At 48.2% G+C, this 10,371-nt stretch overlaps 1 pseudogene; it reads right to left on the bottom strand.

Moving 5' to 3' along the window:
• Positions 1-526: 526 nt before the first annotated feature.
• Positions 527-9,987, bottom strand: LOC119368745 (annotated as a pseudogene).
• Positions 9,988-10,371: the final 384 nt, after the last annotated feature.

Raw genomic sequence — 10,371 nt, 5'->3', positions numbered from 1 at the left:
GGGGGGGGGCAAATGCTAAAAAAGTTCTCATCTAAGCCCTCCTAATAAAATTTTCAGCCACCCCAAGAATACACATAGCTCCGTCGTTGAGTTAATTGCGTGTGACGTTTGGTAGATTTGGTGCTCCAATGTACAAAGGCCAGTGGTGGGAGGTTTGCCGGGTCTAACCGAACAGACTAGCTGTACATATTTTATTTTATTTGAAACAGAGGCAAAAGTTTTGCCTCATCTCATTAATTAAGCAGAAGAGAAAACATAGTTTTAATGGATTAGGAGGTTTGATTCCAGTGGAACTGAATAAAGCCTTAGGGAATTTAACTATGGTGTGGTGCTTCACGGATCTGTGTGTGGGAAAACAACAGGTGTACACATACCTTTGATAACTGATACTTCCTTCGTCGGAAAAATCTTGTCCTTCAAAAAAATGTATCTAGCACTAAGTTGGTGCTAGATACATCCATTTGAAAGAAAAGTTTGGGACAAGTTTTTCCAGACGGAGGGAGTATCAGCCACCGATAACATGGGATTTCAAGTGATAACAGTACCTTCGAACAGTTGGTCATCAGTAGGTAGCTACACATATGCGCATTGCACTGATATCAGCCAAACAAAAATGCATTACGTTTGTGCAAGCCTGTACGGGCTTGGCTTAATTAAATGTGGCAACATCTGTAATATTTCAATGTATTTGTTTGTTGATTTTGAAAAACTGAAGCAACAATCTATGAACTTCCCCATAGTTTTGACCGCAAGTGAGTCGTGTCTTGATCCACTGGGGTAGCTTTTCAACGGGGCAAGAGAAACCCCTGCTTGATGAGGTGTGTGCATAACGTGAGTCAACCAACAGCATTGCAGCATAGTCATTTACATGCCTGATTGCTCTACCTGCAAGCAAATTAGTTCATCATTTAAGAACAGAACTAAAGCAAAATAGTTTTAAGACTTAAGATGACACATCAGCTTACCGATAGACTGATTCACAGCTTTCATGCACAAGTTCTCATAGTACTCTCGGCCACTTTTACCACTCTTCCTTAGTACATCAAAGCCAGGCTCAAGCTTGCATTCATCGTTTCCGTTGAAGGGCTTATCATCTCCAATCACAGATGAGGTAGAATAGTTTCCAATGTGTTTTATTGTCTCCATCAGTTCAATATCATCTGGACTTGGATAAAGCAATCCAACCATCAGAACACAACGACCCATGCCATCACTGAAGTTTATACCTTCAGAGATCTTCCCACCGACAACAGCCAATAAAAGTGCCCCATTAACACTAGTGTCTCCTGAACCTTTGCTGCAGGATTGAATTGCCTCCTTGTATTTGTTGAGTATCACCTCGACATCAACACTGCTTCTTGGTTCTCTGAACACGTGTTTCTTCTTAGAAATCTTAGAAATTGTGCCTGAAGCCATCCATGCATCATAAACTTGTTTTTCATATTCGTAGGAAGAGAGAAACATTACTATTCCTTCTGGTACTATTGTCACTATATTGCAAAGAAAACGTCCAAGCTCTTCGATCTGCAAAGATAAGCAGATAAGAATAGGCACAAAAATAACGTGCATTTGAGTAGAGCATATTACCAAAAAAATTGGGGAATTTTGTTTTTGCCACTCTAGATTTTGCCAATTTTCCTTATGCCACTCTAGATTTTGACATTTCACTTTTGCCACTCTTAGTTTTTGATAATTATCACAATCGCCATTCTAGTGGCCAAAGCAACATTTTCAGAGTGGCAATTGTGATACATTTCAAAAACTAAGAGTGGCAAAAATGAAATAAAATTATTTAGCTTTTGCCACAGAATGGTAATTGTGATAATTGTCAAAAGCTATGTGTGGCAAAAGTGAAATGTCAAAATCTAGAATGGCATAAGGAAAATTGGCAAAATCTAGAGTGGCAAAAACAAAATTTTCCCAAAAAATTATTAACACAAGAGCAAATATAACCTACTCCCTCCGTTCCAAATTACTCGTCGTAGAAATGGATGTATCTAGAACTAAAATACATCTAGATACATCCATACTTCCGACAAGTAATTCGGAACGGAGGGAGTATAAGTTAGCATGGTATGTTTTATAGAACAAGACTTGGCTGTTGGTAAAGAGTTTGGACACAGCAATTCATGCACTCATTTAGAAGGCTGGCATTTACATTTCATAATGAAATATAACCAAATATACCAGGGCAATTAAGCATGTGTATTTTAGCAAGTTCTAACAGCAAAAAATATTAAGAAACAAAGAGGGTCGCATGGATTAAAAGTTGCAAATATACTTTAACAGAGTGGTACAATCCTGGATTACTTCTATAGACAAATCACACAATGAGTACTGCAATAAACATTAGGTCCTAATTATTTTGTTAAAAATATGTATGCATTGGTATTTACTCCCTCCGTTCCTAAATATAAGTCTTTTTAGGGATTTGAATATGGACCACATACGGACGAATAGACGTATTTTAGAGTGTAGATTCATTCATTTTGCTCCGTATGTAGTCCATATTAGAATCTCTAAAAGGACTTATATTTAGGAACGGAGGGAGTATATATTAACCAGAAAGCACAAAGCAGTGCCCATTGCAAGATAAACTAATAAAATGGCATTCTCAGAAATATTAGAGTAGCAAGAGTAAAGGAGAAATGACTCGAGGTATACAGACCATGTTAAGAGAGCTCCTTGAACTGTGGCTGAAATCAAATTTCTTGCCTGAAGGCCCACATGTAACAGCTATAGGAAGAATACTCTCAGGGGGAACAATATGGTTGCATGAGAAGAATTTTATATCACTAGGCAATAAGCCTGGAAACAGGCGCAACCTTTTTTCTTCAATAGGCTGGAGGGTTCCACCAGCCAGAATAACAGCATGTGCGTCATCTGTAACCTGCAAGAGGAAAGTATTGAATTCATGCTCCAGCCAACTCATCCAAAAGTCCGAACTGATGGAGAGAGGCGGGCAATATACTTCAACACCCCCCCCCCCTCACGTCTAGGCTTAATTAGCTCTTAGACGTGGAATTTATATAGGCCGCAGAATTCTTTTTTTAAATACTGCGTTGGCAGGGTCTTGAACTCAAGACCTCTTGGCTCGGATATCATGTAGAAGTGCATGCTCTAGCCAATGCAACCAAAGACCTCTTGGCAGGGAGTGAAGCGGACGATGACGACTGAATTTGAACTCTTGTGCTTTCGTCGTCTTCTCCGCCGCGCCATCATCAACTGCGTCTCTGATGGGTCGGCACCTAGGGCGGTGACTGCATCCCCTTCTGGTGCCTTCCTGCCTTCTCCTCTATTCCCTCCTGCAGTTACAGCGGGAGTGGCGTGGACGCTAGTGACGACGCGGACGCTGTTGACTGGAGTTGTTGCCGATGAGTTGCTGTAGACGTAGCCATTAATGTCAATGTCGAGGTAGCCGATCATGGTGATGTAGCCGTGGTCGATGTAGTCGTGGTCGATGGTGTAGTCGTCGTGGATGATGAAGCCATACAAAGCCGGAGGCGCAAAAACAATGTGCTATGACGGAGCTGCAGACGTGGACGATGCACCTTGCGGATGTCAGAGGGTGCCGTCGGCGATGAGTCCGCCGGTTTTGCCAAGACCGGAGGAAGCCCATCGAGCACACATCGGTTTTGCCAGAACCGTGTGGCCGTGTAGGGTCGTCACTATAGTGACGCCGTGTCGATGTAGTCGTGCCGTCGTGGATGACGAGGTCAATGCCGGTGTCGTGACGCGATCAATACCGTCGTCGAGGTCGCGTCTTGCAGAAAGGTCTGTCAGAGGACGCTAGGTGTCCATCTTGTGGACGATGTGGCGGCGGTGTGTTGACGATGATAGTGATGAAGACCACGTTGATGAAGACCTTGGCGATCAAGTGTCGGCGATGGCGTCGTAGCAGCGTGTCGACGATGATGCGTCGCTTGAAGGCGTCCCTCCGTGGCGACGAAGTGTCGATGCCGTGCCGAAGAAGTATGTTGGCTCGTGCCTGGCGTAGTCGGACAGCTTGATGTCGTTCGGGTCGATGCAGAGGCGTCGGTGTGGCTGTGCAGTACAGATCGGCGGCGATGGTCGACGCAGCCATGCAGAAGATGATGTAGCTCAGCTCGGGATGTAGCGATCGGTGTAGACGATGGTGTCGCGGGCGTCGTTGCAGATTGCTTGGTGCTGGAGGTGGTGCGCTGTCGTCTGTAGCATGCGCGTTGACGAAGCCATGATGCGGTACGGGATGTCGATGACGAACTGGTGCGGGGCCGCAGAATAGCTGAACCGCCGTGGAGATCCCATCGTAGCTTTGCAAGGCATGAGCGTGTATGCCTGATTTCTGGACACCACGTACTCGGGTCCTGGACTCGTGCATGGGAGCACCTCAGATCGGAGTAGCCCCCAGTTCCGATTGGATCGGGACGATGCTCAAATCGGTGTGCTTGCCTGAGGACGCCGCGTACGCGTTCTGGCGCATGCAGTTTGCCAGCAGCGATGATAACCTTGGTCGCGTGCGTGTCACGACCACATCACCGTGCGGACGGCGGCCCGTTGTGGATGCAGGCGTAGATCATGTGGAGCTGCATCCGATGCATGCGGGTTGACGAAGTAGAGGCTGGCATCCGGAGTGGCTGTTTGTCGATGCAGATCGGATCGAGTCCATGTGACTCGCCGGGTGTCAAACTGTCGATGCGCTCGTATGCCCGTGGCGTTGATGTAGATCGCGTCGGGGAGGTGTCGGGCTGATGCGCTCGTTCGACGAAGTTGTGCGTCGCTCGGAGACAAGCGGGCCGTCACTGGTCGCGAACCCTCCTGCCCTGCGCGTAGCTTGTCGAGCTTGATGTTGAGCCGGCTGTTGAGGGAGTACTGCCCGCTGCATGCACGCGCCGCCTGCGCGTGGATTCGGGTCAGCTCTCCTATTTGCCAGCTTGTTCGGCCGGCCGACGCTGCCCCTTCTGATTGCACCTGATTTTCACCAAGATTTGAAGATGGTCGGGATTTATTTGTAGCTAAAAATAAATTGACCTAAGGAATCTGATTTGAAAATCGATCTAATCTAAAGAATCGACCTAACCATGATGAACTCGAAAAATTGATCTAAAACTACAAAACCGATCAAATCTTTGGCTGATCGGGTGCCGCGCCCCCGAGGAGAGAAGATTAATCTCCCCGGGGGCGGCGTGCTGCGGAAGTGGTAGAGGAACCTAGGATCGGCGTCGTGAGACTAACCGCTCTAATACCATGTTGAATTCATGCTTCAGCCAACTCATCCAAAAGTCCGAACTGATGGAGAAAGGCGGGCAATATACTTCAACAGAAAGATCTATAAATACTTACGTGAAATAGGACAACTCTTGTCTCCCAGCAACATATGGAGCAAGGTACATCACCTCAGAAAATGTTTTCTCTGCACAAAGCATCACGAATTTAATATATGCATCTTCAGGTTGCCCACCAGGCTTGTGTCGTGCAACTATGATTCTTCCATCGTCATTGCAGTACAGTAGAGAGCGTAAAAGGTCAGTCAAAGCCTGAAAGCTTGTTATACTGCTTCCTTCACCATGTTGCTGTCCATGATTCAAATTGCCCACACCATTTTCGGTGATAAATAATTTGTTGGCATATTGTTATGGCGCTGCTAGAAGGAGAGCGCAAGAAGGCCGGCCGGGGGCCTTTTGCCCACGGCCGGGTAAGATGGAAGGATTTCCTTCTTAATTCTTGCTTGATTAGATTGATACATCTCCTCTCTTTATATAGAGAGGTTTACTTGACTCCCAAGCAAGGCTTACTTGACCCCTAAGAAAGCGACTCTTATCTCTAATTAACCCTAAGACTAACGGGCTCATTAGGCCCATTACGTACTCTAACACTACACCCCACCTGGACATGCAGCTTGTCCTCAAGCTGCAGCCTAACCAACTTATAACCATGACTCGACGCAACCCAAACCTAACACCTAAAAACAAGCCTTTTACATCTCGGCTTGTTTTATTATTCTCAACCTGAAATGGACTGGGACGATTTATTTTAGACCTCTTAACAAAAAGTGGATACCATCCGCACGTCGGACGTGCACGTGTACAGCCACCTGGATCCCATGGACACCATCTGGACAAAAGGAGTGCATGTGTATGGCCACCTGGAAGTGGTCGCAAGAGTGACCAGCAGAGGCGCCCTTGCGGCGCCTGGTGACGGAATGCAGTGGTGCTACGTGGTGCGTTGTTGTCGGTGACACCATGCCTTCTTCCTGCCGGACGGCTGTTGGTCTGCACCGCACAGGGAAGAGTGGGGGGCTTGCGATGGAGAATGACGAGGAGGGGTGCGCCCCCCAACCGCCAATGTCGCAGACTTGGAGGTCGCTGCCCGTGGGGAAAACAGCATGCCCGCTGCCCGTGGGGGAAACCGCATGCCCAAGATCCCCGGCGCAGCGGATGAGATCGAGGTCCTTTGCGCAGCGAAGGGCAACTTGGAGGAGCGGCAGCTGCAGACCACGCATCTCCCGCACACGCCGACGCGCTAGGAGGCCGCGCGCAGTAGCCTGCAGCCTCACCGCCGCCGACACGTGGCGGGTAGCGATCCAAGACGGAAGCGGTGACGGCGACGGCGGGGACTGGACTTGGTGGAGCGGGACTCCCGCCGGCGCGGTCGATGCGGGGCCGGAGCTAACCGGCGGTGGCTGCGGCGGTGGCGCACCGGGCAGCGGCAGCGGCTGCTGCGACGGAGCGCCGGGCACGGCGGAGGCCGGCAGGAGTGGCGGCTGCTAGTGCAGCCAGGGCTGGGCGATGGTGGCGATGGATGGCAGCTGCAGTGGCCCGGCGAGTGCGGCGAAGGCCGCCTGGTGCGGCGGCTGCCACGACAGCCAGGACGGGGCGATGGATGGCAGCTGCAGCGGCTGCTGCAGCAGCCCGGCGAGCGCGACGGGGGCCACTTGATGCGGCGGCTGCCACGGCAGCCACGGCGGCGCGGTGGCGGTGATGGGCGGCGCAGCCAGGTGCGGCCCATAGGATCCGGCCAAGAACAGGTGGATTTCCTGGACCGCCTGTGTTAGGTCCCACAGCGCCCCGGACACCTCCGGGGTGAGGACGACGGGGGCGGGCGGGACGGAGGATCCTGGCGCGGGCAGGAGCGGGGCGACGGTCGTGACCGACAGCGGAAGAGACGGGTTGGGCGGCGGTGAAGACATGATCGAACCGAAGCTAGCTGATACCAAATTGTTATGGCGCTGCTAGAAGGAGGGCGCAAGAAGGCCGGCCGGGGGCCTTTTGCCCACGGCCGGGCAAGATGGAAGGATTTCCTTCTTAATTCTTGCTTGATTAGATTGATACATCTCCTCTCTTTATATAGAGAGGTTTACTTGACTCCCAAGCAAGGCTTACTTGACCCCTAAGAAAGCGACTCTTATCTCTAATTAACCCTAATACTAACGGGCCCATTAGGCCCATTACGTACTCTAACACATATCCACTAACCTGCATATCATTAGTCAATGGATATAGATTCTAGGCACAATAAGACTGAGTGGAAATGTAGTCGAAGAAATATTTCACCTTGTGGACTATATTGCTTTCCTTCAGATACAAACAAAGTTTTACTATGTTTATGTTATCAATATCAAGGGAGAATAAGAACTTATTTATAGTCATAGAGGTCACAGCGGAGGAACAATCTTCATTACTTATCAAACATCGTAGGAATGACCGTGTTAGAACTGTCAAGGTCTGGATGTAACGTCGATTTCCAGCTCCCAGAACATTCTGAAATCTATCGAGATATGCCTCCAGGTGGGAAAGGACTGCCCTCAACTAACGAAAATGAGAATCAGAAAATTATGTTAGTTTCCACAACTGGAAGCAAACAGTCTCAGTTCATTTGTTAATTACGTTTTGCTTAGTAAAGGAAATCTTAAAAATGGACCAATAAATATCATTTTTAGTATCCTGTTGTCTGCCCAACAACACAACTGAGTCAAGTCAAGCTCTCTACCAGAAAACTCTGTTTGCTTAGGTCTCCTTATATACAGTAAACATACATACAGCACATGTTCGGATCTTGGATAACACTATTGAATGTGCAAAGCAAACGAAATTATGAAGCTAGAGTACCATTATACAGTCAGACTAATTCTGTATAGTGTGTGGAATGAGATGCGTCATAGTGCGGTTTCCAACAGATGTTAGGAATCTAGAACTCAGAACAAAAAGATCCTCACCTGAGAAGATTCGACCTTTGAGTTGTACATGCTAGTAAGGGAGTCTGCTAAGTTGTGAGCCTCATCTATGATGACAACACTGTTCTTCAGATTAAGGCCAAGTAATTCTCTAGCAGACTTCAGCAACAAAGACTGGTAAGGAAGTACTACAAGGTCAGCTGAGCGGACCATGTCACGTGCACCGTAGTAAGGACATGTTCCAATCTTCCTTCCAAGTTGTGCCAAATCCTCAATGTCCAATGGACCATGGTCGGACACTTCACTCCTGAACTGTTTCTGCAGACTTCTGTTTCCTAACATTGGGCACCGACAAGAGGCCTTTGTTTGGCGTCCCTTCTTGTTATCACCCTCGACCTGAATATTTGCAGCCCCATAAACTTACTAGCAGTTAATAATAAAGTTATAAATTGGCAGCATATTAATGGTATTTAACAACCCAGCACATACAAATATGACAAGTGATAACCATACACTTTCCTGTGCAATCACACTGAATGGAAGTATGGGAAAAAATAACTCAATGCATATCTAGTTCCACTACCAATTTAGGCCGGGGTAATCCCCTTTTCAAAAAAAATTAAAAAATCTAGTTCTACTTCCACTGAGAATTGACAAAACTAATGTTCAGCTCGAAATCTTGGAAGAAATTACAGTCGGGAAACAACATTAGTACCTCATGAGCATGACAAGCCCTAAACGTGCAAGAAACAGCCAAATTTGGGTGCAGAAGTCAATCAAAGATAATGTATCTAACAGAGCAGCTGAGCATTGCAAATTAATTTGACGTAATTGACACATGCCTTAATTTTGCTGCTCTTCTTGTTCTTTAGCAGTTCCAAGCACCTCTCGTTGATCCGGTTTGCACTCCCGAGCTTCTGAACATCTGTAAGCAAACGCACCACAGATGAACTAAGCACAATCCCAGCCCCAAAAATAGAAGAACAAAGATAACCACATAATCCACTCACCCATGTTAATACGCAAGCTCTTTCTGGATCCCAAGCACACTGTCCTGAGCTTCCCTGAGAAATTCGTCCTTTTGAGCTCCCCGACAAACTGCGAGAGCTGTGAATGCGTACGGCTGGTGAAATACACCTTGGGAGTGGCCTCCTCTTCATCCTCATCATCCTCGCTCTCACTACTACTACTACTACTAGCACCACCACAATGTGCCCGCTTCCCGGCCTGCCGTCCTGTGCCCTCCCCGTCATCGCTCTCGTACTCGTCAAGCAAGAATTCCTCCTCGTCGTCATTCTCCCGAATTCGCTCAGATTTCTCCGAACCCCCCACTTTCTTCGTTCCATGCCTCCTGGACGGGTGAGTCTCCGACTTCTTCCTGATGTCCTTCTTAGGCGGCAGCGGCTGCAGTGTGAAATCCCGCATCCAGTCGGGCTCGTCGTCTTCGCCGCCGACAGCAGCGGGGGCGGAGCCATTGGCCCGTTCGGGGTGGCCCAGCGAGGCGGCGTCGCGGTGGTCAAGAAGCCATTGGAGCGCACTGCAGATGATGCTGAGGGTCTTTCCGGTGCCTGCGGCAACGCGGGGAGGCTGAATCGTTAGGGTCTTGGTGGTGGAGGATGAGGGGAAGGCGGCAGAGCAGAGCTTACCGGTGGGGCTTTCGAGGAGGGCGAGGGCGCGGGGCCCGGAGGAGAGGGCGCTGTAAAGGATGGACATGAACTCCGTCTGGATCGGGTACGGCACGAAAGGGAACGGCGGGAAGTCCTGCCGCGGCGGCGGCGGCATTTCGTCGAGCGCGCGCTGGTGCGGTGGGTTTGCGGTTTCCCGCGCGCGCTGCCCTTGGGACTTTCGCCCGAAAATGACTGATGGTGGACGAGCGGAGCTACTGTGTTTGGGTCGGTTTGGCCGGTAGTATTTGCTTGAGATACAAAAGTGCAAATTTTAATACTCCCTTCGTTTCTAAATATTTGTCTTTTTAGAGATTTCAAATGATCACGACATACGGATGTATATAGACATATTTTAGAGTGTAGATTCACTCATTTTGCTTCGTATGTAGTCATCATTTGAAACCTCTAAAAAGACAAATATTTAGGAACGGAGGGAGTACTAAATATAGTTGGTTTTAGATTTGGCCCATTACTACATTGATGTCAAATTTATCATTTTTTATATCAAGCAGTGTTTTGAATTTTGATTTAAAATTTTGTGACAACAAACAT

This window comes from Triticum dicoccoides, chromosome 1A (assembly GCF_002162155.2).
Source record: "Triticum dicoccoides isolate Atlit2015 ecotype Zavitan chromosome 1A, WEW_v2.0, whole genome shotgun sequence".
In the NCBI taxonomy this organism is placed as follows: domain Eukaryota; kingdom Viridiplantae; phylum Streptophyta; class Magnoliopsida; order Poales; family Poaceae; genus Triticum; species Triticum dicoccoides.
This window is presented reverse-complemented; position numbering and strand designations above follow the sequence as displayed.